Source organism: Vulpes vulpes, chromosome 6 (genome assembly GCF_048418805.1).
Source record: "Vulpes vulpes isolate BD-2025 chromosome 6, VulVul3, whole genome shotgun sequence".
Lineage (NCBI taxonomy): Eukaryota > Metazoa > Chordata > Mammalia > Carnivora > Canidae > Vulpes > Vulpes vulpes.
The window spans coordinates 2624764-2632574 of NC_132785.1; the positions used below are offsets into that span (position 1 = coordinate 2624764).

General features: G+C 46.4%; 1 long non-coding RNA gene and 1 pseudogene across 1 annotated transcript; both read left to right on the top strand.

Moving 5' to 3' along the window:
* On the top strand, positions 1 to 1218 carry LOC112933915 (histone acetyltransferase KAT7 pseudogene; annotated as a pseudogene).
* A 4735-nt stretch (positions 1219 to 5953) lies between these two features.
* Positions 5954 to 7811, top strand: LOC140599282 (uncharacterized). The gene is made up of 2 exons (XR_012001969.1): positions 5954 to 6858; positions 7455 to 7811. It is a non-coding gene; the product is annotated as an uncharacterized lncRNA (long non-coding RNA).

Sequence of the window (7811 nt, forward strand, 5' to 3'; positions counted from 1 at the left end):
CTAAAAAGGAGTAGAAGACAAATGCGACCTAAAGGCTAAGAAATGGGCAAGCTCAGTTTAGGTGAGCATAACAAAGGCTCACCAGTTCACTCATGCTAACCAGTTCATGAGTAAAATGGTTTTAAAATCCATAAGTGCTTTCCGGTGCCAGCATGACTGCCATGGAACACAGATCAACGGGAACACTTGGGAACCTCTCTTGGAAAACCTGACTAGCGAGTATGCCTTGGATCTTTTCCGAAGAGCACAAGCCCCGGCTTCAGAGGATTTGGAGAAGTTAAGGCTGCAAGGCCAAAATCACTGAGGGGAGCAACATGATTAAAACCATTGCTTTTGGTCATTATGAGCTCAACATTTGGTACCATTCTCCTTATCCCGAAGAATATGCACGACTGGGATGGCTCTACATGTGCGAATTCTGTTTAAAATACATGAAGAGCCAAACGATACTACGCCGACACATGGCTAAGTGTGTGTGGAAACACCCACCTGGTGATGAGATCTATTGCAAAGGCTCCATCTCCGCGTTTAAAGTGGATGGCAAGAGAAACCAGAGCTACTGCCAAAACCTGTGCCTGCTGGCCAAGCTTTTTCTGGATCACAAGACATTATATTATGACGTGGAACCCTTCCTGCTTTATGTTATGACAGAAGTGGACAATACCAGCTGTCACTTGATTGGATATTTTTCAAAGGAAAAGAATTCATTCCTCGACTACAGTGTGTCGTGTATCCTCACCATGCCTCGGTACATGAGACAGGGCTATGGCAAGATGCTCATCGATTTCAGTTACTTGCTTTCCAAAGTGGAAGAAAAAGTTGGCTCCCCGGAGCGTCCCCTCTCTGACCTGGGGCTCATAAGCAGTTACTGGAAAGAAGTGCTTCTCCGTTACCTGCATAATGTCCAAGGCAAAGAGATTTCTATCAAAGAAATTAGCCAGTTGACAGCTGTGAATCGTGTGGACATTGTCAGTACTCTGCAAGCCCTTCAGATGCTCAAGTACTGGAAAGGAAAACACCTAGTTCTAAAGAGGCAGGACGTGACTGATGAGTGGATAGCCAAAGAGGCCAAAAGATCTAACTCCAATAAAACCATGGATCCAAGCTGTTTCAAATGGACCCCTCCCAGGGGCACTTAAAGTGACCTGTTACTCTGAGCCAGCGAACCCCCGCAGTAGGAGTCCGTACCCTAGGGATCTGTCATTTCTGTTGCTCTTGTGATTGGCAAGGGAAGGCCGTCCCCCTCAGGACTGTCCTGCTCCGACCCTCGGGCACACTGCGGACGCTGGTTCTGAGGAACTGTTGTTTCGGCCTCGGTGAGGTTGCCTGGATGGGATCGCTGTTAGACTTGAGTGCAGATCCCTCGTAGCACTGACCCAAGGTGTTCTGCTTGGTACTGTACCCGTCCAGTCACTGGTGCTCCTCATGTCCTCTAGCCCCGTGAGGTTGGGTTGTGTCTTCTAAACTTCGTACTAGTGCTTCCTGCTGCCCTGGTACGAGACTTCAAACCATGGTTGCCACCCCCAGGACCCTTCCAGTTACTCCTTACATGTGGCTTTTTTTGGAAGAGCAGGGAAGCGGTAACATTTCTGAGTGTGTGTACTAGGAGGGGTCCATTCTCTTTGGATTTTATCTCACTTGGAATTTTTTCTGCCATTTTTAGTGAAAGGCCAGTTTTCGATCCGTGTCAGGCTGACAAGAGACCAGTATTTTTTAAAACGCGCCCAGGGATTCGTCTTGGTAACTGCACATACTTTATCAGAATGAAATGGGAGAGAATTGACAGGTGGTGATTCTGTAATTTGATTTGCGTTCACCTGTGGGCATCCTGCGTCAGTGGAAGGAAACCAGTCCTTTTGCCTCTCCAGAGAGTGCGCAGCCCTACGTGTTTTCCTCTCTCGTAACCTGTTGCTCCTTTGTACATTGGCAGGGGCTAGACGGTGTCCGGTTCTCCCTCTCATGCTGCATGCTGACCGGTTCATCAGACTGCAGAAGCCTTCCCCCCGAACCTGCCGGTCTGGTCTGGCACAGCTGTACTTTTGCATTGATTTTTGCCTGAACCTCTTTGGAGACGTAGGAAATGACTGCACACGCTTCCAGATCTCCTCTCAGCCCATGACTCAGCAAGGCAGGGCGCCACCTGCACCCCTGTCCCCCTCCCCCGCCCCCCAGTGTTTGCTTCCCTGACAGTGCCTCGCCCTCCCTCCCGAACTGAAGTGCTCCTGCCCTTCCAAGAACTCCTCCTCCATTTCCTTTTTGGGATTTGCCACCATTCCCCCCTGTCCTCTGCTCTCCTATTTTTGGTTTCAAGCAAAGGAAGAAATGCTCCCTCTAATTTCTCTCCAGCCCATTATAACCTGCTATCCTGGGGCAGCATTTGATGTATGACGTGCCACCCTTCCCAGCGTGGACTCCTCCAAAACCGCTGTCTCTGTGTGGGGCCCTTCCCACAATCCCGACTCTGGTCATTTGTGCCTTTCTCTTGTCATCTCTGTACACTACTTACACTCACTACGGGTTGGGGAGCAAATGTTAAGTGTGTTCAGTGACAGCTCCCTGCCAGTTTCAGTGTCACTGTTAAAGTTTATCCCAAAACAACTTCACTGGGGCTTTTCTTAAGGGGTAAAGGGTCCTTTACCGAAGCTAATCCTTCCTGTTCTATATCTACTCCTCAATAAAGCATGTTCTCTGCTCAAAAAAAAAAAAAAAAAAAAAAAAAAGAAAATAAGTCATCGATGGAAAGAACATGGACTTTGATGTCAGATAAACTATTCACACTCTAACCACCCAAGTTGTTTCCTAGTTGACTGCGAGTTAGCTGCGGGTGATAAATACCCACCAGATATCAGCGGCTTGTCAACAGCAGAGGTTTCGCTCTGGCTCACCTTCCATGCTGCAGCCCTGCTCCTGTGGATTGGCTCTGGGATCCAGGCTAAAGGAGCAGCCTTTGGATATTCTTTTCTCTTGACAGGAGAAAAAGAGCAGAACTACATGATGACGATGACCCTTAGAGCAAGTCTCACATCAGGCCCGACAGCCATGCGATGATGCTATTCAGGGACATGCGAAAAAGGCAGGTACAGCAAATATACCGACAATAATGCGGTATTAGTAAGTTGGCCTTACCAGTCACGGATCTTTTGCCTGCTACTTCATGTCTTGTCAGAACAAAGAACTCCCATATCCCCTTTTCCAGAATCTGCAGCTTTCAACATTTTACTACATTTGTACCATTTTTTGTTGTTGTTGTTATTCTTTCTGTTACATTTGCACACCTCTCCACCCCATTCTTTCTCTGAATCATTTCAGAGCAGATTACACTGTGCATACTCCTCTCCCTAAAAACTCCAGTATGCATTTCTCCAAAACCAGGACACTCACACATGCTAATCCAGTAGTTCAAAACAGGAAGTCAGTGTTGATTGATCCCTACAAGGCAATCCACAGATGCCATTCAAATTTTGAAAAGTGTTTCAACATGTCATCTCTCCCTTCTGGTTCAGCATCCCGTCTAGATTGACTGAGTTTTGACCCTCACTATTGTTCTTCAACCTGGAACATTTCCTTGGTCCTTCCCTCTGTCTCACATTAACAGTTTTAAAGGATATAAGATTTTCATTCTGTAAGATTCCTCTCCACCAGGATCATCCTGATGTCCTGATGTTTCCTCACAACCAGACTCAGGCCATCCATTCTTGGTAGGAATGCTACAGAAGCGATCCTCAGCTCTTTTCCTTGGGTCACATCAGGAGCAATTCAGTGTTTCACGTCCCAGCCAGTGGTGATGCCAGCCTTGTTCATCTGGCAGGTTAGTGCCTATCAGGTTTCTAAAGTCACTATCGAAGTCATTGTTTTCCCTTCTATGATTGGTCAGTATTTTGTGGAGAGAAATTCCCCAAACCACACCAGTGTCCCATACCCACTGAACCTCCACTTACCGTCTTTAGCATCTCTTGATTCCCACCTGAGTCAACCACTACTGTGATGGCTGTCCAGATTTCTTATTTCTATCACTCCTCCTGCAGATAGTGGTTGTCATTCTAAACAAGGAAGACCTTTTCCCTCTTCCTCATCCATTCATTCATTCACATCTATGGACTTGTGAGTCCGATTTTTTCAGCGAGCTGTAATCTGTTATTTATTTTAGGACTCAAATTGTCTCATATTCGATGAAGTCCTCAGGTTGTTTCTTTCATCCCTTTGACACATTCGCTGTCAATCTTTGAACACTTCCTTACATTCTAGTGGAACAAGATGCTCCGGACTCATTTTCTACATCCCCTGTGCCAGAGCCGACCCATTTCCCCAAGGAGTCCCGGTTCCTCATAGTGTTTAAAAACTGAGATTTAGGCAGTGAGTGTGCTGTGTCATTACTTCTAGACCTTCTGAGAAGCTAGATCTAGAAGCTATATTAATATCCATATCCGCATGCACGCTTACTCATGTATCTCTTCCGGTAGCTAGCCATCTCTCAGAGTTCACATCCACACCTTCAGTTCCAAAGTCAGCACATCAGGGTTATTTCTGGCCTTTCCCTTTGTTGTATTTGTAAATCTCTTTTCGAATAGCAAGAAACCTGGCTCCTATTATTCTCAAAATAGCTTTTTGTCCTTTCCCTTCCTGCTCCCTTGTCCCCAATCCCCTTAATCTAATTTCCCTAGCACATAGGTTGCCTCTTTGGCTGCCCCACCGCTGTTGCTACTGAGTCCACAACCTCTTTGGCCTCCAAGGGAAGGAAGGAGAGAGGAGGGGTGAGGCTGTAAAATGGCTTTTTGACTGAATTATTCAGAGGGACGAGAGAAGACAGGAAGGGAAGGAGGGAGGGAGGGAAGTACAGTGGTAATTGGTTTATCACAAACGTTCTTGAAGATCAAATGATCCCAAGTAGCCCTGTGCCTTTAGCAAAGAATAGGCTAAATACCACTAATTACTGTCCTTCCCTGCTTTGTCTTTTATTTGCTTATTCTCTATAGAAAACCTGAAACTGGGACACCCCGGTGGCTCAGTGGTTGAGTGTCTGCCTTCAGCTCAGGGCGTGACCCCAGGGTCCCGGGATCGCCTGCTTCTCCTTCTGCCTGTGTCTCTGCCTCTCTCAGGAATAAATAAGTAAAATATCAAAACAAAAAAAAAAAAAAAAAAGGAAGAAGAAAACCTGAAACTTCTCCTTTTATCCTCAGTACTCTGTTGGAAGATTAGTCCTAGCAGTGTGTTTATCTGGGCAGAATCTTCTGACAACAAAACAAGTGCCATGGAGCTGGTCGGATGGACGTGGTAAATCTCCTGTACTCGTAATTACAGAGGTGTTGGCAGAGGCCCTGTGCCCGACTTGTAGAAGAGAATACGCCTTAGAGCCCGTGCTGCTCTCCTGTGGGGAAGGCACGTCGCGACCAGCGACTGTCTTCTGTGGACCTGAAGATAAGTGGCCACAGGACTGACGGGGCTGCTGCTGGCCATGCCCCCTTGTGGGTAGGATTGGCCCCAACTTGGTCGTTTCAAGCAATGTTGTAACTGTAACCAACACCCAGAATCCAGAAATGGAGGTTTCCTAAACAATTTTCAGACGGCAGTTCCTGGCAGCACTGACACTCCAAGGAAGCAACGAGAAGCCTGAAACAAAATCCAGATGCCCTTCACGGAACGTTTGCTTTGTTATGGAGGGCCGTGCTGCCGAAGAGAGAGGACTGCGCAGGCTTACCACATATTGTCCCAAATGGTGTCCTCGGAAAAAATTAACTTGGTGCCCCGTAGATTAACGTGCTACACAATCACAATGTCCAGGAACCCTGGGAATGTCTGTGCTCCCACGAGGTGGGAAGGACCAGCAAGCCCAAGACATGAGTAACTTGCCCAAGCAGTATAGCTCGAAAGGTGGGAGCAGGGTATACAATGTACGCTACTTCATTTAATATTCCCAGCAATTCTATGGTGCAGATTTTTGTCCTCTGTTTTACAGACAAGGAAACTGAGGCCCTAGGACCATCAACATCAGCGTCCCTCGGGAGCTTGTTAGAAATGCAGACTCCTGGGCCCCACTTTGGACCTCCATAGGTCTGAACCAGAAGCCGGACAAGACCACTGGCCAGGACCAGAGGGCTCCCGCGGGTCTCAAACTTGCACTTGCGTGAAAGGCACCCGGAAACTATGTTAAAACCCTGATTCCTGGGGCCAGCCACTGGAGATTGTGAGTCCCTGGCGTCTAGCACTAGTATTTTGGCCCCCCGTAGAATTGCTTGTGCCAAGTGCTATCTACCATTAGCTAATGGTATCACATCATCTACCATTAGCTAATGTCAAAAAGCAAGATTTGCATGCTGGTTAAGGCAGTGATACCGAAGTTTTATTTAGCTTGGGGCTGACGTACTTTTCTAAAGACCCAGAGAGTAAATACTTTAGGCTTTGGGAACTATCTTCAGTCTCTGTCATGTGTCATGAAAGCAGCCACAGGCGATAAGAATGATGGAGTGATACACCTCAATTCACTCCCCCTGCATCTGGCTCAGAAGAGAAACTCCAGTGTTGAGACCTAGTTCAGCATGTATTTGAGGACGGAAAATTTAAATACTCAGAGAGGAAGAGACTCTAAGTAAAATGACTAATACCGGGAGAGAGGAAAAACAATTTTCCTCTACCCTTCTAGGTTCTTGGCTGAGAACCGACTCACCCCTGTAGTAAAAGTCAGATTAACGAGAGAACACCAAACAATTTTAATCAGGTGTATAAGGGAGCCCCACAAAGATAATGAGACTCGAAGCCAGCCAGGAAATTGAGACTTACATATCATCCTGAGCTAAGGAAAAGTACAGGGGCTGCAAAGGAGAGGAAGACAATTCGCAGGAAGACAAGAGGAGCCAATGTTTGGTAAGCAAATGTTTGCCCTGCCAGGCAGGCCAGTTGCTCAGATGAAAAAGCTTTCTCAGTAGCTCTCTTCCTGATATGGGCCCCCTTTCTACTTTTTTTAGGAGGTAAAAAGCTTTTCCTGAGATTGCCAGGCCCTGATTATGTTGAGCTCACAATAATCCACGTGCCAGAGTAGCACGGTCTGGGGTGGCTTGTCCCGAAGCCCCTCAATACAGTATTCCTGGTTGATTTTCGTCAGTAGCACCTTTCCCACTGGGCTATAAAATCCTAATCCTTTATCAGTTTCTTCAAGGTAACTGCTCACCCACAGGGCTCTAACTTGTCACCGCTTCCATCAGGTAGGTGCTATTTATTAATTTAAAAAAAAAAACAAAAAACAGGAACGCCGGGTGGCTCAGTGGTTGGGTGTCTGCCTCCGGCCCAGGGCGTGATCCCAGAGTCCCTGGATCGAGTCCCGCGTTGGGCTCCCTGCAGGGAGCCTGCTTCTCCCTCTGCCTGTGTCTCTGCCTCTCTCTCTGGGCATCTCATGAACAAATAAATAAAATCTTTAAATAAAATAAATTGTGACAAGTAATCCCCATTTTATCATTTTCCAGGTGTGGAGTGATTTTTCTCATGGGCACTCTAAGAAAAAGTCCCGTGAAGCTGAGGACTGTTTTCTGTAAAGATTTCTGTCGAAGACAGTTTTCTAGCTCACAAGATGTCATCTTGGAGCACCCACAGGATAAATTCTCTTGTCTGCCGTGAATCATGTAACCTTCCTAACCAGACACCGGGAATGAGTTTTGTGTCCTCACTTTCTCCCTGGTATAATCTTATTTTATCTACCCTCATTTGTATTTATTTCCTACTTTCCTCATTAACTTAATTTTTATCTTATTTTGGGCATTTTTGTAAATTGCCTTATGTTCTTTTTGGAATACAAATTTATTTAAATAAAGAGTATGTTCAGA